Source organism: Budorcas taxicolor, chromosome 12 (genome assembly GCF_023091745.1).
Source record: "Budorcas taxicolor isolate Tak-1 chromosome 12, Takin1.1, whole genome shotgun sequence".
In the NCBI taxonomy this organism is placed as follows: Eukaryota; Metazoa; Chordata; class Mammalia; order Artiodactyla; family Bovidae; genus Budorcas; species Budorcas taxicolor.
Genome location: NC_068921.1, coordinates 76,507,200 through 76,532,400, shown reverse-complemented (window position 1 = coordinate 76,532,400; position 25,201 = coordinate 76,507,200). Strand labels below are relative to the sequence as shown.

General features: G+C 43.6%; 1 non-coding gene across 1 annotated transcript; it reads left to right on the top strand.

Annotated features, from left to right (window-relative positions):
* Positions 1-12,441: 12,441 nt before the first annotated feature.
* On the top strand, positions 12,442-12,513 carry TRNAC-GCA (transfer RNA cysteine (anticodon GCA)). The gene has a single exon. It is a non-coding gene; the product is annotated as a tRNA-Cys (tRNA).
* The last annotated feature ends 12,688 nt before the right edge of the window (positions 12,514-25,201 follow it).

Below are 25,201 nucleotides of genomic sequence, written 5' to 3'. Positions count from 1 at the left end.
ATAACCAACAGAATGTTCATATCCAGGATACAAGGACTTTTATTAACTGTTACAAAAAATAACTAAGTAGAAAAAAGGGCAAGAGATAGAACAGATACATCAGAAGAATAGCCAATGGTTAACAAAAATGAAAACATGTTCAACTTCATTCATCATCAGGAAATTGCATATTAAAACCTCAATGAGACACAGTTACACAGCAGAAGAACTAAAATTTAAAAACTGACAATACCAAGTATTGACAGGGCCGTGGAACAACTGAGAGGCCCATCCATTGCCAGTGGGTATGTAAATTGGTGGAAAATTATTTTGCACACGTATTTTTATAACCCAGAAATTTCACCCCTAGATCTAAATGCCTATTTACATTCACCAAAAGATACATTCACCAAGATAGAATTCTAATGTCCATCTACAGCAGAATGGAATAACACCCTTAGTATATTGTTCTACTATTGAATACTATACAGCAACGAAGACAAATCACTGTCAAAGACAACAATGTGTATTCATCCCACAAACATATTAAGTGAAAGAAACACAATGAAAACACTTGTATGATTCCATTTATCTAAAGTTCAAAAACAGACAAAACTAATCTATGATGTTCAAAATCAGAGTAGTGAGTACCTTTAGGGAGCTATAAAAAGGTAGTGATTGGGACTTCCCTGGCGGTCCAGTGGTTGAGACTTGGCGCGGCTTCCACTGCAGGGGATGAAGGTTCAATCCCTGGTGGGGGAGCTAAGATCCAGCATGCCATATGCAGGGCAGGTGGTGAGGCTGCTGCAGTGCTGGTAACATTCTATAGCCTAATCTGAGTGTTGGCTACCTGGGTGCAATCATTTTCTAACAGTTCATCAAGCTGTAACCTTATGATCTGTGCACTTTCCTATATGTATATATGTTATACAGTACTTGTATTCTTGTGACTAATGTCACTGCTGTGAATAATATTATTGTGAAAAGTTGGTAATCATTGAAGTTGGGTGTCAGACACCAGAGATACCCAAGGGTACCTTTCTCTTGACTTTTATGCATTTTCCATAATAAAGTTATTGGGTTGGCCAAAAAGTTTGTTTGGGTTTTTTTGTAAGATTACAGAAAATATATATGTATACAAATGTTTGTGTATATGTGTGTACATACGTGTTTATGTATCTGTATATATGTATGTATATTTATTTGTAAGTATTTGAGTCACTCCTTGATTGCCAATCTCTTCAAAAGTGAACAAGATTTCCAGAAACCATAGCAATATGAAAAGAGCCAGTAATTCTTTTATACCATATTGGATTTAGAAACTGGCATTAAAGAAGGTCAGCATATCTAGACAGTATTAACCAATGAAAGTAATACATCTAACATGTGAAACAATGTGAATGAACATTTTTATACATGTAGTAATGCAATCATGTTGAATGTATATTATATTTATATTATAGATATACATGTATTGAAGAGAAGATTGACAGTATGACAGTGTCATTCACTACAGATCAAATTCTGCGACAATGAACTTTGGCATGGATTACCAATTTTTTATTTGATTGAAATGTTTTAAATATGCTAGAAATAAATGAGATTGGAATGTCATTCATGAATTAGATTTGCTGTTATGAACATCATTCTTTCTGTTCATTTTGCTTTGGACTCCTGACTAATGATTGAGTTGAAACTTCTGAGTATCACTAGGTATATTTTTTCCAATAAAATGTTGGGCACAGTTGTTAGAAAGAGAAATAAAGAGAAAAGGTGCATGAAACAGGATATGATTGACCAACAAGCCATAGGAAGCCTGTCACCATGATTACTCTTAAGTAGCTGCCAAATGATCCAAAATATACAAGTTCCCCCAGAAGAAAAATATTTGAGTAACTTGGGGTTAGAATGTTTATTGAAAATAAAATGTGGACCAAGGGAGCTGGAGAGCGTGAATTGAAGGGTAACTGTGTAGAAACAATTCGACGGAATCACAGGGTGGTCATGTTTTTCTTGAGCACTAACTTTAGAGCTTAATAACCATGTGGGATGAACTTCACCATTAAATCTTGTTAAACCACCACAACTACCAATAACCACTTGTTTAAACATTTTAAAGCCTGATACAAAACAGAAAACCTGTAGACAGACAGGAATCCTTGAAAATCCTCTTCCTTTTCCTCCCTGTACCTACTGACACAGGAGGAAAATGTTTTGAATGACCAGCCATCTGCCTAGGGACTTTTCTCCTATTCCTGAGAAGTTCTCAATGTCATGGTGCTTAAGAATTACCATATAAGGTAGGAGGCAGTACTCATGCATACTAACTTTGAAAGCTACTTAAAAGGACGTTTAAAGATACTTTCAGCCTTATACAATTTTTGCCCATTGTGCTGACTTTAGAACCCAACACCCAATTCAGCCGTGATCTGACTCCTAGTTAGGGGTGAAGATCAGATATAGGGTGGCCAGTTACCTTTACGCTGCAGATACTTTTTAGTATAAGAATATATGTCCCATGCCTACCTGGAGCATACTTATTGAAAAAGTATTTGTTGTTTGTTTTTATTTGCTAAATCCTGTGACTCTAACACTGATGGATCTTTGATTTGCAAAGATTTGAATAAGGACTCAAAAAGGGCCTGCACAATTAAGGTACGCCGAAATAAACCTGGGGGAAAACATTTGCAATAAAATATAGTTATGGAGAAGGCAATAGCAACCCACTCCAGTACTCTTGCCTGGAAAATTCCATGGATGGAGGAACCTGGGTGTCTGCAGTCCATGGGGTCGCACAGAGTCAGACACAACTGAAGTGACTTAGCAGCATAGTTATTATAGGACTTCCCAGGTGGCGCTAGTGGTAAAGACCCTGTGTGCCAATGCAGGAGACAATAAGAGACACGAGTTCAATCTCTGGGTTGAGAAGATCCCCTGAAGGGAGGCATTGCAACCTGCTCCAGTATTCTTGCCTGGGAAATCCCATGGAAGAGGAGCCTGGCGGGTTACAGTCTACAGGGTCCCAAAGAGTCAAGACACTACTGAAGAGACTTAACACAGCGCAACACAGCATAGCTATTGTAAGGTTTCCTGGTGGCTCCACAGTAAAGAATTCACCTGCAGTGCAGGAGACGGGGGTTCAATCCCTGGGCTGGGACTTGATTTCAGTATATAAAGAACTCTCCAAACTCAACAGGAAGAAAACAAACGCGTTAAAACATGATGAAAGACTTGAGTAGACGTTTTGTCAAAGAGGACGTGTGGCTTGCAAATCAGCACATGTGTTCAGCATCTATTAGCCAATAGGCAGATGAAAATTAAAACCATGATGAGTATCACTACACACCTATTAGAATGGCTTAAAACCCAAAAGAGGAATGGAAGGACACACATGAAAATTCTTATACTGGTTTATCTCTATGCAGTCAAATGCAGGCGATTTCCTCCCTCTTGATTCTGTAGTTTTTACGCTTCTTTAATGAACATAATTTTCATTTTTAAAGAGATTTTTGTATAGATAGCTTATGTATATTTAAACATATAAATATATATTTACACACATATGTAGATAGATTTTTTTAATAGGAAAACTTGAATGATACCGTTACCAAGTCCAAGCTCGCTTTGCTTGCCACAAGATAAGCCAATGAATCTGAGAGACAAGGTGTTGAGGCAAGGAAGAGACTTTAATCCAGGAGCCGGCAGACCGAGGGGATGGCAGTCTAGCGCCTCAAAATAAACATCTTACTGGGGTCTGGCTGCCAGATTCTTTTATAGATCAGAGAGAAAGAAGCAATGAGGAACCAAAGTCAAAAGGCAGAATAGGGAGGGAGAGGAAGTGGGAAAGTAAAGCGAAAGGGTCTTCAGTCTTGCAAAACATCTCCAGGGAATGGCCAGCCTCTGGAAGAAGGGGTGTGTTAATCTCTTCTATTCACAGGTGGGCAGGGACAAACTATCTCTCCAGGAGCTGAACAAAAGCACTTTAGTTTACAGTCTAGCAGAGAGAGGGTCAGGGTCCTCCAGGCAACCCATTAAGTCTGATAACAAGAGCGCCGGAAAGCAAGTCAAGAAAACAGTTTCCAACATGGCATCAGAATTGGCCTCCTCCCTGCAACAATATCTGCCATGATTTCATATTGGTTCAGCCTTTTAGGGGCAAAGAAGCTTCACCATGCTATTGGAGAAATAGCATTTAGATAAAATGTTTCTTTTAGTCACGAAAGAACTGGCGGTGCTATCATCCTCCCATAAATCTCGCCCTTTGCCCTGGGCGGTGCAGTGTCCTGGCCTCCCCTGCACCATTAGCATCCATTAGCCCACAATTTCCACTTTGTGGAATGCAGCCAGAATTCCTTCTGAAAGGGGAAAGTGTTGGCACGATGATGCAATGAGAAACCAAGTACTGTATTTGTTTCCCTTTCTCATCATCCTAGTGTGTCTTTCAAGTGGACCAGAACTCCCATCAAGAATTAAGCATCAGGAAGCTGCCAGGCATTTCAGTAGCACTTGGCTTATTTGATTTTGCTCTACAAAAGTAACCAAAGTTATACGAGGTGGAGTTTTCAAACGGTTTTATCCAAAAATCTAGAGAGAAGAACTGAAATTGTTGCAGGAAGGGGGACCCTTTCCAGGGCCCAAACCTGGGCTGTTGTCTAACACTTGGAAATGAATTGTCTGAGGAGACGCATGTTCTGACAAAGCAACAGATTTTATTGGGAAAGGATACTCGGGCAGAGAGCCGGAGGGTAAGGGAACCCAGGAGGGCTGCTCTGCCACATGGCTTGTAGTGTCGGGTTTTATGGTGATGGGATCAGCTTCAGCCAATCATTCTGACTCAGAGTCCTTCCTGGTGGTGTACGCCTTGTTTAGCCAAGATGGATGCCAGTGAGGATTCTGGGAGGTGGTAGGACATGTGGTGTCTCCTTTTGACCTTTCCCGAACTCTGCTGGTTGGTGGTGGTTGATTACTTCCATGTTCCTTATCAGGACTTCCTGTCATAAAACAACTCATGCAAATGGTTCCTATGGTGTCTGGCCAGGGTGGGCAGCTTCAGTCAGTGTGCTTCCACTAACAAAACTAACAGGGAAGAACAAAATCTGACTCCGTGTTGGATCTGTTTCTTTTACTTTAACCTTTGCCTCCCATTGCTTTCATTACTGTAATCACTAAAAAGATGCTGTCTGTAGCTTTTGTTAGGGCTTCCCAAGAGACACTAGTGGTAAAGAACTCACCTGCCAACGCATGAGATGCAAGAGACCTGGGTTCAATCGCTGAGTTGGGAAGATCCCCTGGAGAAGGAAATGGCAACCCGCTCCAGTATTCTTGCCCGGAGAATCCCACGGACAGAGGAGCCTGGTGGCTACAGTCCATAGGTTTGCAAACTGAAGCGACTTAGCACGCACGCATAGCTATTGTTGTTCGGTCACTAAGTAGTGTCTGACTCTGCGACGTGATGAACTGCAGCACACCAGGCTATACCTATAGCTATAAGCATTCATAATAATGGCCTGCCTTGGGAAGCCTGTCCCTCTGCCTGAATGTTAAACTAAAGTGTCTTTGCTCAGGGAGACACCATGACCCTGCCCCTCTGTGAATGGCTGCAGGAAAGGAGAGAGTAACTCATCCCCTGCCAGAGGCTGGCCAAACCAGGGGATATTTTGCAAGACTTAGGACCTTTTAACTTTACTTCCTCACCTCCTCTCCCTCTCTGTTCTATAAAAGAAACTAACATCCAGACCCCATACTCCACGAGCAGATGAGCTTGGACTTGGTGACAATCCAAGTGCACGAGGCCTCCTAGATCGTTATTTGCTGCATCCAGGACAGAAGGGAGATTCTGACGGCAGACTGAGAAGCAGATCCCTACTGGGCTGTGACAATCAACCCTCTAACCACCCCTTGAGGGATCTCAGTCTCCCTCAGCTATTCCTGCCCAGACGCCAGCAGGAAGTGAGGCCCCAGGCACCACACAGGCCAAGCTGTTTCTCAAAAATCCACAGCTGTTGTCAGGTATTAGGCCTCCGTTTGACAGTTTGCCTGTGAGCTGCCTTGAGAGCTCTACCACACAAGGCGAGGGTATCACAAAAGCCTAAGACAGGCAGGCTATCGTCATGGTCTGTGTGCGAGTTGGAAAAGAATTTCCAGACATGAGGCAGAATGAGAGGAGAATAGAGTTTATTAGAGTGAGAGATGCTGTTAGAACAGCAGGCCTACTCAAGGGAGAGTCAACTCCTCTCTCGGGCTAGTAACCAATTTTTATAGCTACAAGACAGACAAGGGCTTCCCTGGTGGCTCAGATGGGAAAGAATCTGCCCGAAACGCCGAAGACCCAGGTTTGATCCCTAGGTTGGGAAGATCCCCTGGAGAAGGGAATAATAACCCATCCCAGTATTCTTGCCTAGAGAATTCCATGGACAGAGGAGCCTGGCAGTGCCAGAAGTAAAGATTGGGGGGCGGGGGGAGGACTTTAAATTTGTCTATAACTATCAAAGTTTTTACAGCTCATATAATCTATGTAATTTTAAGTAACTTAAGTCCTAGAATCCTTTTGGGGAGAGTGGGATGGAGAAAGATGGATAAATTCCACCGTTTTATCATTTTACAAGAGCAGTTACTCTGAAGGAGTTAAGGACAGGAGAATTTGAGAGAAGTGAGAGTCTTTCATTTTCTCCTTAACTATGGAAGTCTGGAGGCAGACAAGACACCTCAAGAAGGTGTTAGGACTGGGGCAGCTCTGAATGGGGAAGGTTGTTTCATAGCTGGAGGAAGAACCAGGGAGAAATGATACCATGTTGTCTGATGGTCTAGTGATCCAGCAGTTCTCAGCTGGATCGTTTCTGTTCTAACCACTGAGAGAATGTGAAATAGTTAGAAGAAGATCCAGGACAAAGAGTAACCACGTGACCGAAGGAAAGCGATGAGATCTGTAAGGCTGGACACACAGTGGACAGTTTGTGGAGGCAGGAAGAGCAGCTGAGGACAAGGGGTAGGAGACAGGTTCAGAACCGTGCTTGACCATATAGTCTTGCATCTTGTACTGGCATCAATGTTGTTCATTTTGCAGATTCAAGATCTTGCAGGATGAAAGGAATGGGGGCACGTTCACAGTAGTTCCGGTCATAGGGAATGCACCATCTAGATTCCTGCAAAAACACGAGAGCAAGGTGAGACCTCTGAGAAAGAGCCTCACAATTTGTGTGTTAGCCTGAGAGGAAGGCGGCAACATTTTAGAGGTAGAAAAGGAGAAGAACGGCACCGTTGGGCTTTCCCTGACTCCCCACCGAGGGGAGATTGCAAAGATTCCTGTCGGAAGTCAGTGATGGTAATTCAGTGTGACAGATTCCAGAAAGAAGTGCAAAGTGAGGTAGGAACAGGGGGGAGGTTGCGACCAAATTAACCTGGCAAGTTTTTTAGAGGACTTGCTAGCTGGGTTGATGTGTATGGAGTAAGTGTGACCGTGGGCCACCAAGGATTCAGCCCGAGCAGGACAAGAATCAGAACCACCAGGATCAGAGATTCAGACCTGGTAACAGAGGGGGCGTTAGAGGTTCCGCATAACAAAGAACAGACTGAGGTCTGCTTAGAGGAACACAGTAAGAGGTATAGTGTGTGACGTTAATTCTTCCCACGGAAAAAAAGAGATTGAATTAGAGACTCAATCTCCTGAAAAAGCTGAACAGTTGAGTCACTGTTTAGCTTTTTGAGAAATTCTCTTTTGAACTCGTTCAAAGATGCCAACAGAAGAAAAGCAGAAAGAGGCTTCTTTCTTTTCTCCTTCCTTCTCTCCCTTCCTCTACCTCTCTCTTCTTTCCTTTCTCTCTCTCTCTTTTTTTCTGGCCTGCATGGCGTGTGGGATCTTAGTTCCCAGGGGTCAAACCTGAGCCCCCTGCCTCGGAAGCATGGAGTCTTAACCACTAGACCATCGGGGAAGTCCCTCCTTCCCCTTTTCTTTCCCTCCTTCCTTCCATCATTAAGGAATTCTTTTTCAAGAGAATCAAGAAGGAGACTATTTCAAAGGGACCATGACAGATAACACAATGAACTTTTATTAGGAAATTACAGTCAGTGGTTCTGTGCAGGAGAATGAGGTACTATCTTAAGCTAATAGCAACAGAAGTCTACAACGTAACAGGAGCAGAGGTTCTACCAAAGAGAGAACAAGTCACTAAAATAAGATACCATAGCTATTAGATACATCCCACTTATAATTAGTCAGAATTTCCAAGTAAGAAAATTGACTCCTTGATGATTACCTTAAATTCTATTATTTTTATTCTGAGTACAATCTGACATGTTTAACCAGAAAAAAGTAATAGAATGGTTAATGTGATCCTATTTTTATACACATTGTATTTTTCCATTTATTACATTTTAAGATGCTATTGTTAAAGACATTACTAAAATTACATATATATACTTGGTGTCTTTCAGAAAATAGGATTCCAAGAATAGTGGTGGGTCACTCTATAGTTGAGGAAAAACACCTGTTTTCAGAGCAAACTTTCTTCTCTAATGCATTAATTCATTTAGCTCATTTGTTTTTTCAAGTTCTTTGCATGGTTCTCTTTAGTATAAGGTAAGGAAATTTACCCAACGATGAATATTTTCTTGCTAGTTGCACTGTATAAACGTGGTTCATTTTGCAGATTCAAGGTTTTTCAGGCTACAAGGAACAGGGGCACATTCTGAGTGGCTCAGATACTGCTGCTGCTGCTAAGTCGCTTCAGTCGTGTCTGACTCTGTGTGACCCCGTAGACGGCAGCCCACCAGTCTCCTCTGTCCCTGGGATTCTCCAGGCAAGAAAACTGGAGTGGGTTTCCATTTCCTTCTCCAGTGCATGAAAGTGAAAAGTGAAAGTGAAGTCGCTCAGTCCTGTCTGACTCTTCGCAACCCCATAGCCTACAGCCTACCAGGCTCCTCCGTCCATGGGATTTCCCAGGCAAGAGTACTGGAGTGGGTTGTCATTGCCTTTTCCGGCTCAGATACTAAGAAATGCACAATTAGGATGGGGAAAATGTCTCAATATCGAGGCCAATAGGCTTCAAAAGAAACTAAAACAGTTTGGAAATCATCTGATGGGAACTCAGAAGACACGGAAGTTGAGAGTCTGCTGTTCCCGAGGTTAGGGCACTGACCCTGTGGATACTCAACCATCAGCGTGTCCTCCTCACCCAGTGTTTTTGTCACTGTTGATCAGTCAGCCCCTTGAGTGCCTGCTCAGTCGCCACAGTCGTGTCTGACTCTTTGTAACCCCATGGACTGCAGCCCACCAGCTCCTCTCTCCATGGGATTCTCCAGGAAGAATATTGGAGTGGGTTGCCTTGCCCTCCTCCAGGGGATCTTCCTGACCCAGGGATCGAACCTCCATCTCCTGCATTGCAGGTGGATTCCTTTCCGCTCAGCCATAGGGGAAGCCCCAGTCAACTTCTTGAGGACAACCTTCTAACTCCGAGAAGACTGGACTGATGTAGCGGCCACTGTCCAGGAGAGGGCGCCTGTGGTAGTCAGAGTTCTTGGTTGTAGGTAATAAAGCCGTGTCTTTTTCTAGGGCTGCAATTCTAACTAGGACATTGTGGAAAAGGCCAAACCGTGGAGGTGGTAAGATCAGTGATGGGAAAGATGGCCTTCTCCATTGGCTCAGCGGTAAAGAATCCTCCTTCCACGCAGGAGACTAGGGTTCAGTCGTTGAGTCGAGAAGATCCCGTGGAGAAGGGCATGGCAACCCACTCCAGTATTCTTGCCTGGAGAATCCCATGGACAGAGGAGCCTGACCAGCTACAGTCCAGAGCATTTCAAAGAGTCATTCATGACTGAATAACTGAATATGATGTGAAAGGTAGACAAAACCTGATGCTAGTTCAAGTGATAAGGACAGATTTTGGTCAGTTGCCATCAGGAAATACACCAGGCTTCAGCAATACGTGAACTGTGAACTCCCTGATGTTCAAGCTGGTTTTAGAAAAGGCAGAGGAACCAGAGATCAAATTGCCAACATCCACTGGATCATGGAAAAAGCAAGACAGTTCCAGAAAAACATCTATTTCTGCTTTATTGACTATGCCAAAGCCTTTGACTGTGTGGATCACAATAAACTGTGGAAAATTCTGAAAGAGATGGGAATACCAGACCACCTGATCTGCCTCTTGAGAAATCTGTATGCAGGTCAGGAAGCAACAGTTAGAACTGGACATGGAACAACAGACTGCTTCCAAATAGGAAAAGGTGTACGTCAAGGCTGTATATTATCACCCTGCTTATTTAACTTATATGCAGAGTACATCATGAGAAACGCTGGACTGGAAAAAGCACAAGCTGGAATCAAGATTGCTGGGAGAAATCTCAATAACCTCAGATATGCAGATGACACCACCCTTATGGCGGAAAGTGAAGAGGAGCTAAAAAGCCTCTTGATGAAAGTGAAAGAGGAGAGAGAAAAAGTTGGCTTAAAACTCAGCGTTCAGAAAACGAAGATCATGGCATCCAGTCCGATCACTTCATGGGAAATAGATGGGGAAACAGTGGAAATAGTGTCAGACTTTATTTTGGGGGGCTCCAAAATCACTGCAGATGGTGACTGCAGCCATGAAATTAAAAGACGCTTACTCCTTGGAACAAAAGTTATGACCAACCTAGATAGCATATTCAAAAGCAGAGACATTACTTTGCTGACTAAGGTCCATCTAGTCAAGGCTATGGTTTTTCCAGTGGTCATGTATGGATGTGAGAGTTGGACTGTGAAGAAGGCTGAGCGCCGAAGAATTGATGCTTTTGAACTGTGGTGTTGGAGAGGACTCTTGAGAGTCCCTTGGACTGCAAGGAGATCCAACCAGTCCATTCTGAAGGAGATCAACCCTGGGATTTCTTTGGAAGCAATGATGCTGAAGCTGAAGCTCCAGTACTTTGGCCACCTCATGCGAAGAGTTGACTCATTGGAAAAGACTCTGATGCTGGGAGGGATTGGGGGCAGGAGGAGAAGGGGACGACCGAGGAAGAGATGGCTGGATAGCATCACGGACTCGATGGACATGAGTCTGAGTGAACTCCAGGAGATGGTGATGAACAGGGAGGCGTGGCGTGCTGCGATTCATGGGGTCGCAAAGAGTCGGACACTGCTGAGCGACTGAACTGAACTGAACTGAACTGAACTGAAGTGAACTGCCATCAGGAAAAGAATCTGTTGTGGACTGAATTCAATCCTGATCGGTGTGGAGGTGATGACAGATGGGGGGGGGGGGCGGGGTGGGGGGGGGGAAACAGCGGCTTGAGAAGAGTATGGGAAGTGAAAAATTATAAAAAGTGGGTCCGTGGGAAACTGTTTGGGTCTGCTAAGTTGGGCTCATTCTTTCTCACAGAGGCTGGAAGCAGGGCCCTTATCTTCAGATGTGGCTGGAACAGGCAATTTTGGGGAAGCCTTGAGTTTTCTCAGGCAGGCACTTTACGGGGAGGTACAGTCACCCTAGGGACATGACCTGGGGAGGTTAGATACTATGCTAATATTTATTCGAGTTTTTATGGGCCGAAGTTGAGGCCTGGTGAAGCCTGGGCTCTGAGGAGCCTGGGTAGACTCTGGGAGAATTGGTGTCTGTGACTACTAGAAGGATGGTGGATCCCAGGGGGCTTTCAGGGCCGTGAAATTCTTCTGTGTAATACTGTCATGGTGGATACATGTCATTATACTCTGTCAAAACTCATGGAATGTACAACAGCAAGAGAGAACTTGAATGCAAACTATAGGCTTTAGTTAATGTATCTACATTGGCTCATCCATTGTAACAAATGTACCACATGAATAATGTGGGAAAATATGAATAATATTTTGTTAATATTATTAGCATTAATAATAATGTGAATAATAGGGAAAAGATGCACAGTGAAGAGGGTGGGAATAGGGAGTCTCTTTATTTTCTGCTAATTCTCTTCTGTGAACCTAACCTAAAATTGCTCTAGAATAGTCTATTTATTTTAAAATTGAATTTTTAGATTCTTCTTTCCATTTTTTCATTATGTTTGAACAGAATCATTACATTTGAAGTGTATACTACTAAGGTTATATTTAATATAACGTGTTACAGACATGAAGATACCTTTAGCGGGCTATGTAAGGAAAAGTTACAATTAAAAAGTTAATAGCCTCAAAGGTATTGCGTAATGTTAAAAATGTCTAAAATAAAAGGTGGCTCCCTGCCCCACACAGGTGACTTCTCTTAGAAGTTTGAAATCCTCCCCACCCCCAGCTACCCTCATTTATATGGTCCTCACAAAAAATTTTTGGGTGACACAAGCAAGGAAGCTATTATAGATCCTGCTCAGTGTCAGTGAGACAGTTTCCAGACTATAGTTTCCATGAGAAAACATCAAAAGGCACCTACTCAGTGCCTGGCGCAGAGGTCCTAAAGAAATTATGTTTTTTTCCTCTGTCCCCTATAAAATACTGGAAAATGTACTTCTATTTGAGGTTGGGCTTCCCAGGTGGCTCAGATGGTAAAGCGTCTGCCTGCAGTGCAGGAGACCTGGGTTCGATCCCTGGGTTGGGAAGATGCCCTGGAGAAGAAAATGGCAACCCACTCCAGTACTCTTGCCTGGAAAATTCCATGGACTGAGAGGCTCCTCAGAGCCTGGTAGGCTACAGTCCATGGGGTCACAAAGAGTTGGACACGACTGAGTGACTTCACTTTCACTTTCCCTGGTGGTTCAGATGGTAAAGAATCTGCCCGCAATGCAGGAGACCTGGGTTCAACTCTGCGTAGGGAAGGGAATGGCAACCCACTCCAGTATTCTTGCCTGGAGAATTCCTTGGACAGAGGAGCCTGGTGGGCTACAGTCCATGGGGTGGCAAGGAGTCGGACACGACTGAACGACTAACACTTTCCTTTTCTTCCTTATTTGATGTAAAGCATTTTAAAATGTGCTTAAACAAAAAGATCGAGACTCTAAAAGAGAAAAGTTTTTCCAAAAAACGAGCGGATGCTGCAGAGCTGACTGACTGCTTTCTTTATTTCCAGGGACTAACTTTATTAAGGCATTAGCACACCCAGTCCCATTGTTGGTTACCAAAAGGTGGGGTCCAGCTGCTTGCTGCTCAAAAGCCAATAAACAAGCCAGGTTGGTGGAAAGGAAAGGTTCTTTCTTTCGGATGCTGGCATCTAGTGGGGAGGGCTTCCCTGGTGGCTCAGTTGGTCAAGAATCTCCCTGGAGTGCATAAGACCTGGGTTTAACCCCTAGATCAGGAAGATCCCCTGGAGAAGGAAATGGTAACCCACTGCAGTATTCTTGCCTGGAGAATCCCATGGACAGAGGAGCCTGGCAGGCCACAATCCACGGGGTCGCAAAGAGCTGGACACGACCTAGTGACTAAACCACAGAGGGGAGGGCGGATGTCTGTCCAAAGGCCAATTCCCGCTTACTGGCGACCAGTAAGGCAAGAGCTTGTATAGACAGAAGGAGGGGGCTCCAAGAAGAAACAGACAGTCAGCTCTGACAGTCATCTTGAAATAGGTCATCAGTGGTCTGACTAGCGTCATCTTGGTTGTTCTAGGTACAGTTAATCTTCAGTTCCAGGGTTATTTTGTTTCTATTTCTTTGAGGCCTGTTCTCAGAATTGTGGCAGCTTATGTCGTACGTACACTCCGGTCATCAAGCTCATTTCTTCCACCTGGTGGGGCTTTCAGTTCCTATAAGACAGCCCACAGGATATGGCTCAGAATAATATCTATAGCCCTTGAGAAGGAACTAAAGGCCCTTGACTCTGCTTAATGGTTATATTATTATTATTTGGTCTCCCTTGACTGTTTGCCTTTGTTTTTGCATGTTCGCATTTCTCTGATTAAACTTATGCTTTGACTTAAGTTTTCCGTAGACAAAAGGCAGCCAGCGGACTTGGCGGGAAGTGCCACAGGGTTCTACTGTTCTACCAGGAAGGCACGGTGTTTTGAATGAAATAACAGGTATTTGGTGAATGTTGGAGAAGGCACTCTCTTTGGATAATGACTCAGATTAAGAAATCCAGTTGTCAGTAATCTTAGCATTTGATTGGTTTTATGAAATCTTCTGGGCTTTGCTGGTGGTGGCTCAGTGGTAAAGAATCCGCTGGCAATGCAGGAGTCACAGGAGAGTCAGGTTGGATCCCTGGGTCAGGAAGATTCCTTTGTGAAGGAAACGGCAACCCGCTGCCGTATTCTTGCCTGGAGAATCCCACGGACAGAGGAACCTGGCGGGCTACAGTCCATGGGGTCACAAGTCTTGGACATGACTGAAGCGACTTAGCATGCATGCATGCATGAAATCTTTTATTGACTTGGGCGTTCTGGTTTAGGTTTTGTTTTTTCATTTTCATTTTTATGGGTAGATTTTTATGACTGGTGTGGAATTCCTCATTTTACCCGTTTAAATTACATTTCATGCTTGATATTTGATGAAGGAAATTGAGCTGTTCTTTCTAGTGCCTTATGGGCAGGTTATCCTGGGGTAAATATCGCTATGTGGGAAACCAGGGCCAGTAGAAGTACTAGAAAAACAAGCTTTGAAAAGAGAAGTGAAGTGAAGTTGCTCAGTCGTGTCCAACTCTTTGCGATCCCATGGACTGTAGCCTACCAGGCTCCTCCATCCATGGGATTTTCCAGGTAAGAGTACTGGAGTGGGTTTCCATTTCCTTCTCCAGGGGAAATTCCCGACCTAGGGATCGAACCCAGGTCTCCCACATTATAGGCAGACGCTTTACCGTCTGAGCCACCAGGGAAAAGAAAAGTAATTACTTAAAATTAGATCAAGCAAATGAACAAGCAAAAACTGTTCTATTAGGTAAATCCCATTGCTAAATTACCTACAGCAAGCAAAGCACAGGATAATACTGTGTTCAACACACAGAAAAAACATTTTTAAGCCTTAGCAACAAGAAAATGTGTCGAATATCTAGTGTTATCAAGTCTCTCTTGTTTTTCTTTATTACTTTTCCAATCTGAAAAAAGACATAGAGAATTATAGAAACAATTGATTCAGGGCATGGGGGAGAATGGCCCTACTTTTTCAAATGTTCATAAATAAAGAAGTTAATCACTTTGTGATCAGGGATGTTTCTGAGAGATTAGTGACGTTTTTCTAGATCTTACTGGACAGACTGTTTTCAAAAGCAGCCATTGGTTCTAGTTGCCCTACTTTCATCGGAGTCATAAGTACTTCTGTGAAGGGCTTTGAGCCATCGGGGGATTGAACCTCCCCAAGAAAAGAGCCAGGAAACAAGTGACGTTGAACTGGGTATCTGGGCCAAGTTGCGATTACGACTGTGAAGTTCTTCAGAAATTCCTTCTCCAGGGCTATGAATTCAGCTCAGTAGGAGAACTCTGAGCCACACACTTTGTCTAACTATCTGACACCTGCTGAGGGAAACCTACAGGATGCACGAGAGAGGACATTCATTGCTTTTCGTTTCTCTCTTCCTCCCACAGCCACCGCACATAATTTTTATAGCCTAGTCATCTGGCTTAAATCCAAGTAAGAGCTGATAAATCATTAAAATAATAATTTTCCAAACTATGTAGAAATTTGAGAAAATGCCTATGACATCATGTCACTCAAGAGAGGCAAGACACAAAAATGAACTTTGCTGTGCTTACAACAGTGTAATAGTTGGATACATATGAACATGGTCTTTAAGACAGCAGGGCAAAATGAAAAACATCTGATGTCTGGGGAGATTTTTAAAAGATCTTTGAATCTTTTAATTAACTAATATAATCTTGCTGCAGTTGGTGCAAAAAAAAAAAAAGAAAAGGCAGAATGAGATTAAAAATGCTGAATAACTGGCTTCCCTGGTGGCCTAGTGGTGAAGAATCCACCTGTCAATGCAGGAGACACGGGTTCGATCCCCGGTCTGGGAAGAGTCCATATGCAAATGAGCCCATGCGCCACAACCACTGAGCCTGTGCTGTAGAGCCGGGGAACTTCAGCTACGGGGCCCACAAGCCGCAACTACTGAAGCTTGTGAACTCTAGAGCCTGTACTCTGCTACAAGAGAGCCCCGGATGAGAAGCCTGCTCACCCCTACTGGAGAGGAGCCCCTGCTCTCGACACCTAGAGATAAAGCCCACGCAGCCACGAAGACCCAGCACCACCTAAACATCATTAAAAACAAAAATAAATAAAATTATTCAAAAAATGCTGAATAGCCGGTATTACATAGCACGGAGGCTGCTCCAACAGGCAGCTGCAGTAATGACAGCGGGAGTCAGATGGTGGTGGCTAAACACAGCCTCAAAAAGCCAGGTTGCACTGGGCATTCCCCATGGTCTGGCGGTTGGAAGTTGTTGCTGCCCCAGCAGGAAGCTGCTGGCTAGATGCCCCCCACGGTGCCTTACCTGCAGCCAGAGCGGTGGGTGGTGTGGGTGGGAAGCACTTAGTGGACTCCAGTGTCACCTGGTAACCAACCAGCACTGCAGTGTTCCCACACTTTAACAACTGGTACAGCTGTAATAGCGCCCGTGAGCTGATAAAGTATTCTGATTAAGAACCATCCTGAAAGAGGGTCTCCTGCATTGCAGGCAGATTCTTTACTGTCGGACTCACCCGGGAAGCCCTGAGAAAATGAGAGGCTCTTGTAAAGCCCTTGCTGACTACAATGCCCAGTACCTGGTACATATTCCATATGCATCGACTGTTGTAACAGCACTGCCTTCCCGATTTCTGATTGTATTCTGATTAAGAAGCAAAAAAAAGCACACAGCCTGGAAGTTTCTCCAGGAGACCATGGAAGCAGGGTGTAACCATCACATTTTTTTCTTTTCAGGTACTGAAGTAAAGTGAAAGTCACTCAGTCCTGTCCGACTCTTTGTGACCGCATGGACTATACTGTCCCTGGAATTCTTCAGGCCAGAATACTGGAGTGCATAGCCTTTCCCTTCTCCACAGGATCTTCCCAACCCAGGGATCGAGCCCAGGTTTCCCACATTACAGGTGGATTCTTTACCAGCTAAGCCACCAGGGAAGCCCAAGAATACTGGAGTGGGTAGCCTATCCCTTTTCCAGCACATCTTCCTCACCCAGGAATCAAACTGGGGTCTCCTGCATTGCAGGCAGATTCTTTACCAACTGAGCTATTAGGGAAGCCTCTTTGGTCCTGAAAGAGGCTTATTATCACTTAGTTTCCCTGTCTCTTTTTCCCAGATCTGCCAGCCAGGTATTGCCTGGCAGCCCTCCGGTTTTTGGCGTGGAGATGAGGACAGAGAAAAAGGAACAGCAAGGCACTTGAACATGGGAGGTGGTTCCCAATCGCCATTCCATGCTAGCATGATCCTTCCAAACAATATTCATGAAAATAGGTCTGCTTACGGAGACCAGGAGTTAGGGAACCCAAGCAAGGATGCCATGGACACCCCAGAAAAGCAGACAAGAGTGCTACAGCTGATCTTCTAAACTTCTTATTTTATACACGAGAGCAACTTAAGCTCCAAGAAAATAAGTACCTTCCTCAACGTGATAAGTTACCTTTTTTCGATAAGTGCATCTTTTGTGTGTCTAGGTCTTCGAGCAAACTCTGGGAGACGGTGAAGGACAGGGAAGCCTGGCGTGCTGCCGTCCACAGGGTTGCAAAGAGTCAGACACGACTGAATGACTGAACAACAAACAACGAGTTCATCTTACTTTATAAAACAGATACCTGCTTCTGGGTACCAAGAATGGGTTAAGAAACACAGTTGAAAAGCACAAAAAAAGATTAACAAGGCTGTCATACACAGTGCACAAAATGATTAGTGTTCCAACAAGTTCTTAAGGGAAATAGGCAGCCTAGGGACCCTCTCCAGCTACGACAAGCCCATTCCCTTCTGGTGGAGGAAGCCAACACCTGTTAGCCTTGAGCATCCGTCTCACCCATCGTCCGGGGAGTTTTCCATTACAGACCCACCACGGCCCATCTTCCCCTTCTTCCCAGGAAAAGGAGCCTAGTGAAGATGCCACGGAGTCATAGCACTGTAACCTCAGCCTCACTCACATCTGTGTTTTCTCCCTACATGCAACCGTGTGAAGTCGCTTGAGTCGTGCCTGACTTTTTCAACCCTGTGGACTATAGCCCGCCAGGCTCCTCTGTCCATGGGATTCTCCAGGCAAGAATACTGGAGCGGGTTGCCGTGCCCTCCTCCAGGGATCAAACCCACATCTCTTGTGTCTCCTGCATTGGCAGGTGGGTTCTTTACCACTAGCGCCACCTAGGAGGCCCAAGCACTGTCATTTCCAACAGAACACTGCTGTTTCTAGTGGCTGACATTTAGTGTGTGTTTACCATGTGCAGGCCTTGCACTAAGCAGGTTACATGGATTACTTCATCCGATCCGATTAGAAAGATGTTTTTCCTATGTCCAGTTGCAGGTGGGGAAAGTGAGGCCATGGATGGATGGATGGAAGGATGGACAGACGGTGGGTAAACATGAGGTTCAAACCCATTCTTAACCATTAAAATTGCCTTTATAAATGATGATAAGATAAATTCTAACTTCTCCAAATCTAGGAACCAATAAATTATAAAGTAAAATAACGATACTTGACACCTAACAATCTTATGAGATGGGTGCTATCATTGGCCCTGGTTTATAGAAATGCCTAAAGTATTTCTGGCTCTTTTGATAAAACCACATTCAGAAGAAGCAGAAACACATAGATAAAAGTGCAAGACGAAAGCAAACACAAATGCATTTAGACTTAGATGAAGACATATACTCATAGGCAGAGGCTATCTTTGTCAGCTCGGGTTGCCGTAAGGATGTATCTTAGACTGGGAGGCTCAAACAACAGCCATTTATGAGACACGATTCTGGAGGGTGATAAGTCCGGGATCAAGGTGGTGGCAGATATGGTCCTTTGTGACGTCTCTTTCCTGTCTACAGACAACTGGATTTTTCCTGCGTGCTCACAAGGGCTTTCTTCTTTACCTGCATGTGGAGAGAGAGACAACTCCAGCGTCTCTTCCTTTTCTTACAAGGGCAATAACCCCATCACAAGGGTTCTACCTTTCCCAGTAATCAGACAGTTAAGGGGTGCTGGGGGGAACGGGGGAAATTCTCATTATAAACAGGTGTTTATTTTGCACGCAGAAAAGTAACTTCCTTGGAACCCCTTATTAAGCCCGATACCATGCTGCTACTGCTAAGTCGCTTCAGTCGTGTCCGACTCTGTGCGACCCCAGAGACGGCAGCCCACCAGGCTCCCCCCTCCCTGGGATTCTCCAGGCAAGAATACTGGAGTGGGTTTCCATTTCCTTCTCCAGTGCATGAAAGTGAAAAGTGAAAGTGAAGTCGCTCAAGTCGTGCCCAACTCTTAGCAACCCCATGGACTGCAGCCTACCAGGCTCCTCCGTCCATGGGGTTTTCCAGGCAAGAGCACTGGAGTGGGTTGCCATTGTCTTCTCCACGATACCAAGAGTGAGCTATTATTAATCCCATATTACAGACGAAGGGCTCCCCAGGTGGTGCTAGTGGTAAGAAAATCCGCCCATCAATGCAGGAGACAGAAGAGACGTGGGTTCGATCCCTGGGCTGGGAAGATTCCCTGGAGTAGGAAGTGGCAACCCACTCCAGTATTCTTGCCTGGAGAGTCCCATGGACAGAGGAGCCTGGTGGGCTACACAGTCCACGGGGTCCCAAAGACTCAGACGTGACTAAGCGGACATTACAGATGAAGAAACTGAAAATCAGAAAGTTAAGGAACTTACTCAACTGTTCTAAACGCTTGCTAAGTTCAGATGACTCCCTGCCATGGAATAGGCATACTTTGATTCCCTCTGTCTCCCCTAAACTTTTTCTGATGGAAAAATTCAAATTACACATAAATTGGGAGAAAGTAGAAGAAACCTCCAGGTACCCATCACCCAGGGACAACAGTTAACCACTGATGATATCGCTTGTTTCAACTATGATTCCTTCTAACACTTGTAGGAACTTGAGGAAATTTCTGCACAACGGTAAGTAGCGACCAGACAGATGGGTGTGTATTATGCCTTTTGTTTTCTATCTCAAACAGTTTGCTCAACAAAAATGTATACATATGTAATATTTATATAATTCTCCAGCTCCTTGTCATGAGATGAATTTTTCAAATGTCTAAGCACTGAGAATTCCTTGGCAGTCTGGTGGTTAGGACTCCTTGCTTCTGTTGCAGAGGGTGTGGTTTCATCCCTGGTCTGGGAATGAAGATCCCGTATGCTTTGTAGTGCTGCCAAAAAAAAAAGTCTAAGCACTTCAGGGACTCTGCTTGCTTGTTTGATCTTAGGGGCAGACACAGAAATGCTGCTTGTGACCCACAGCCAAGTTCTGTGGGGAGGGCAAGGTGCCAACTTCAAAAAGGGGAAGAACTCAGTTCCCCCTGGTGACCTCTCTCACGACCATGCCATCACATGGCAGCAATCATGGGGCATGTGACAGCCAGTCATAATTCTCAATGAGCATTTCAAGCACTTTGGGTGGACCCTTCCTTATTTATTCTTTAACAGAACCACCAAATGGTAAGAAAGTAATTTTTAAACATAACTTGGCATAGGAATTTGGTGAGTATTATCCAATCTCTTTTCTTACTGGAATATGTATAATTTGTCTTCTGAAAAAGATGTATTACTATGACTTAATACCAACACACAACAATTTGTTCATCTTATTTGTTCTTCACAAGAAGGAAAGAAATCATTAGCTATATTTAATTTATAAAGGAGCTTATAAAGGAGCATTTGACCAAAGGTCTTCTAGAACATAAGCTTCACTCAGCAAGCAAGTGGAAGAAACACAATTGGAAATGAAGGTACCCATCTCTCTCTGTATCATTCAGCTTTGCTATAGTAACAAATGGCTCCCATAGGGGAAGAAAAGCTCGGATTTTTCTACCCTCTAAGTTCTGTCTCTGTGGCATGTGAATTAAACTATCAAAAGATAGATTCATAGGAGGGAAAAAATAGTTCACTTACATACGTCATGTACATGCACATGGGAGAACATAGTGATGAGTAATACAAAGGGCTGGTCAGAATTCAGGGCTTATATACCATCTGAATAGGTGAAAGACAGGGGAAGCGATGCACTTATGGGAAAACTGATGACTTTTTAAAGATGAAGGTTTTCAGGAAAACACATGGGGGATAAAATATTTGTGATAATGTTCCTCTATACAGGTATGAGTGATCTTTCTATCTCCTTCAGGGCCATAAAACTCCCTTGGTAAAGGGATTTGGGGAACTTTTTTTCAGTTTTATTCACTACTTTTATTGGAGTATAGTTGCTTTACAATGGTTTCTGCGGTACAGCAAAGTGAATCAGCTCTGTGTATACATATTCTTTTTCAGACTTCCTTCCCATTTAGGTCAGCACAGAGCGTTGAGGAGAGTTCCCTGTGCTCTTCAGTAGGTTCTCAGTAGTTATTATTTGTTAGCTTTGACATTGAAGTATAATTGACCTCTAACACTATGTTAGTTCCAAGGGCACAACACAGTGATCAGAAATTTCTATACATTACAAAATGGTCGCCATCGTAAGTCTAGTTACCACCATGAGGAGTCCTTTACAATAAGTCCTTTAAAATAATAGCTAAAGATTTTATATGGGGACAGATACATATATTATAACAGCATTATTGACTATATTTCCCACTCCATACATTTCACCCCTGTGACTCATTTATTGTATTTGGGGAAGGTAATTTTGTATTTTGTATACAATTTTGTATAAAATTGTATTTTATTCATGTTCTTGCTTCTAGGAGTAGATCTACCCTAAAGAGGAAATAAAGCAGCCTTATTTCCCAGAAGTTGCTGTCTTTAGTCAGAGAAGAGGCTTTTTCCTTTCTCCCTCATCTGATGACTTTCAAATCTCTTCAGCTTAAAATAACCTTTATACCAACCCAGGGGTTCTGAGTTGGTTTCCACAGATCCAAATCTCGGCAGCTTATAACAACCAAGAGGCACTGGGTTAGCCAAAAAGTTCGTCCCAGTGTTTCCGTAAGATGTAATGGAAAAGCCCGAATGGACTTCTTGGCCAACCCAGTACTTCTCAGTCACATTACCTGACAGCTCTCCTCCACATGTTTTCTTCACCCCAGGAGGAAAATGGGAATAGGTTCTGTAATCGCAGAAGGAAAACAGAAGTGGCTGAGGCTTGCAGTGCCTCTGAGAGCTTCCGTTTGGATGTGGCGCTTGTCACTACAGCTCATGCTCCATCGGCTAAAGCGAGCCATACGGCCAAGATGGCCGACAGGGAGACAGGAAGAGCAACTCCTCCTGAGGGAGGCCACCACAGGCTCCGGACCCGGAGAGGGACTCTTCCTGGTAAGGGGAGTGAATACGGGGGAGCAATACTATTCATGCGGTTTATCAGAGTCTCCAACGATACACCTTTTCCACTCCATTCTGCTTCGAAAAGTTTCAAAGAGGAAGTAAGACTTGAGTTGGCTTTTCAAGGATAGTTCTAGGCAGGGATGTAGTAGACATCAGGTCAGGTATATCTGGAAACAATAAATGTATGAAAAAATGCCTAACTCCAACGTCACTGTCTCTCAGGAAAGAAGATACATTTTGCCTGCAGATTGGCAAAAAATTTTTAAGTTAATTCGGAAAAGTGCTATTCACTCCTACACTGCTGGTGGGAGTATACACGCTTCAGATTGTGTGAGCAGCAATATCATAGTATCTACTGAAACTAAACATGCAAATACCTTTTGACCCATTCATTCCACTCCTAGGAATCTCTCCTACAAAGATACTTGTTCGTGTGCACAAACATGAGTCTACGAAGGATGCCCCATGAACTGGAAAGCCAAATGGATGTCCATCAAGGTGAGAACTGTAAAATAAGGTATAGCTCTGGAATACTATATATATATATAGGAATGTATACATAAATGTGTGTGTTCATTGCTTAGTCATGTCTGACTCTGCGACTCCACGGACTGTAGCCCTTCAGACTCCTCTGTCCATGGGATTCCCTAGGCAAGAAAACTAGAATGGGTTGTCATTTCCTTCTCCAGGGGATCTTCCTGACTCAGGGAATGAACCTGGGTCTCCTGCTTGGCAGGCAGATTCTTTTCCACTGAGCCACCTGGGAAGTCCATGTATACACAGATATGCACACACATATATATACATATACACATTTAAAAATCATCCAGACCCATTTTAAGCACAAAAGGCAAGTTACAACATGTAAAATCATAATGCATAATACCATGAAAACTACATCTAAGTGTAAATAAAGTATTAGCAGGGTGCACATTACTTTGTCACAGTTGTTTTAATTGTAGCAAAATTAGTTGAGACTAATGATAACAGTAGCAGTATTTAAGCACTTCTAGGTTGTTTGAATCTTTTACAAAATGAATATATTCCTGTATTGTTTAGCATAATTAAACAAATTAAAATGCCTAAAATTAAAATAAAATAGTGCCATTTTGTTTTATAATATTCATAAAGTTCAGAAAAAATTTAAAAAGATAATAATGAAAATCACCCCTAGAGTCATTTGAAAATAACTCTAAAAGCAAACTCATCTGAAAGATTGATCACATATAGAATTCTCATTTGGATAGGCCTCGTTCTGAAAATCAGACGCCCATAAGATAATAGTTCATGAGACCTACCTCCAAATAGCTTTAATCAGTTGACTTACTTTTGTTAGCAGCTAACAAAGTCCCATCTCAAAGCACTTTTAGTAACCACAGCTGACTGCAAAAGTATCGAGGGAACATTGTGATAGAAAACTGAGTTAAGAGGTGCCTAATGCAGGAGAAAGTTCTCGACTGGTGTTTAAAAGAGAGTTTGACTAAAACTGGTGACTGTACGGCCTGATTTGACCAATGATATGCAGCATTCCAGCCAAGTTTATTACCTGCTCAAATCAAATCAATAATCTTGGTCAGACAAAGCATGGTTCAATGGTTTCAATTTTCTTCCGTCATCAGAAGGACCGAATAGGAGCTGGAGTAACTAATGGAAATTTCTTTCATTCTTCGTCAAGCTGAGTTAGAGGTTTCCTGAAGCCAGATTTTCTACCAACTGTATAAATTGTTAAAAGCCTCCCCCCCAGAAGGCTATTCACTGACACTTTCTTCCCTGATGTGTTTTCCTTAGCCCTACCCTGGGTTGCTCTTTGTTACCACTGTTACATTATTCATGTTAAAAGTCCCGTTCATTTTGTATGTGTCCTGGAGCTAGGATGTTTCTCCAAATCACTTTTGTTTGGACAGCTATCCCATTACCGTATTTATGCCTTATAATGCCAAGAAGTCATCCCTAATGGCCCCAGGTAACAAATCCAATATTATCAGCTTTTAAGGTGCTAAGTATTCCTGTGATCTTTAGAAAACACCCAGCACAGTCTACACAATGAAGAAGAAACCCAGAGAGATGGAGTAACTTGTCCAGCTCAAGGTGGTCAATGTCTGACGGATCTCCAACTTCAAAGTCATTTTGGCCCAGCACTACCTGGATCCTGGTTCACAGCAGCAGGATGTCTGCTTTATACTGACAAAGGATGGAGGCTGGCCCTGAGTCCCGGTGCCTACAGGCAGTTTTAAGTCTCTTTGCACCACTTATTAAAGACAGCTTCTGTTAAGATATAATTTATGCACCATGCGTGATAAATTGATGCACCAGCTTCAGGTGTGTCTGACTCTTTGCGACCCTATGAACCATAGCCCGCCAGGCTCTGCTGTCCATGGGATTCTCCAGGCAAGAATACTGGCGTGGGTTGCCATTCCCTGCTCCAGGGGGATCTTCCCATCCCAGGGATCACACGCGTCTCTTATGTCTAGCCTGCACTGACAGGTAGGTTCTTTACCACTAGTGCCACCTGGGAAGCCTGGGTCTCCTGCACTGCAGGTGAAGTCTTTACAGGCTCAGCCACCAGGGCAGCTCTTGCACACCATAAAGGTCACTAATTTCTAGTGTAGGGATCCAGTGATTTTTAAAACTTTTACAGAGCTGCGTAGATGTCACCATAATCCAATCTGAAGACAATCTCCATCAAAAAAAAAAAAAAAAAAAGCCCTCTGGCTCATTTATAGTCACTCCCTGCTTTCCCCACCCCAACCCCCTCCTGCACGCCAATACCGGCTCCATGTAACCACAAATTTGCCCTTCCTGGACGTCTCATGTAAATAGATTCTTAAAAATGTGTGGTCATCACTTTCATCTTTCTTACTGCACAACGTTCAGATCATCGTTTTGACATGGCCGTGTATTCTGCTGACTGCTCTCTTTCTGCCG